Here is a 1,223-nt window from a genome sequence, read left to right on the forward strand (position 1 = left end):
CCACGCTCACGGCACGGCAGATAAGTGCAGCAGGAGAGAAGACGTACGTGTGTGAGAAGCTTTTTTACATGAAACCTTAAGTCCATAATTCAGGGAACACTTTCTGTGGAAACTGACGGAAACATATGGGAATAGGTGGGAATGCAGGACGATCAATGTGAATAAACGGGGAATTTCCTGAACTGAAGGTTAGGGCCTGGAAGAGGGAACTTAATTGTAGCTGGAAAGAAATTCAATTCAATTCAATTTTATTTTATTTTATTTACATAGCATCTATTACAATACGAGTTGTCTTCAGGCGCTTTCCAGAGAGCCGGAGCAAATCGTTAAAGCTTTAACTTGATTGTCTTATAATCAATTTCTTCCCTTGTGCGTTCTTCCAGAAAATACACAGATCCTTTCTGGAACCCTGCACTCGACACCAGTACCGATGTCTGAGCCGAAGGACTTTACAGACCAGTAAACGTATTTGATCTATAGATAACATTTTAACTAAGAAATGATTTTACACAGTAACTAATGGGCCTGTCTACTGTAAATGCTGATGTCAGCTGGTTAACTTATGTCTTTTCTGCTCGCTACGACCATTTTCTGTCAAACTGCAAGAATGTAGTCATAGTTTTGAGTTGGTCCGCTGACAAAACTTTCAAGATTTAAACTCCCTCCTCAGGGAGTTTAAATCTTGAAAGTTTGTGTTTCTAATCTTATTCTACAAACACCATTTGATTCCAAACAGGAATCAAAATCCTTTAGCCTTGCAAACTTAAAGCAGCACATTGTAACTTTCAGCTTTTGTTGAGTTTGGCGGCTCCTTTGGACAAAAGCGGTAGTGCTTTTACCAGAAATAACTACATTTCCATGAGCACCAGCGCGTTACTGCCGGAAAACTCCTGTCCCCGTCGCTGCATTTGTTTTGATAGTGAATGAAATAAGACGGGACGGACTTTCAAAACTACTTTTCTGTTTTCAGCGGTCGTTTGCAGGATGGATAGCGAAGAGGTAATGTATCTATTTTTGGCTAAACAATATAATATGACGATGTTGAAAATCACTAAGTTCAACTTGGTTTTATTAGTGAAGTCCCCCTGTCCTGTTTCAGCCAGATAATGCGCCTCAAATTACAAACGTTTTATAGAGGGACTTCGTCATAAATTAGTAGTCCAACATACTTACTGACAAAATAAAAAAATACTTTATAACCTGTGAATAACTGAATGCCCATT

Source organism: Cololabis saira, chromosome 9 (assembly GCF_033807715.1).
Source record: "Cololabis saira isolate AMF1-May2022 chromosome 9, fColSai1.1, whole genome shotgun sequence".
Classification (NCBI taxonomy): Eukaryota; Metazoa; Chordata; class Actinopteri; order Beloniformes; family Belonidae; genus Cololabis; species Cololabis saira.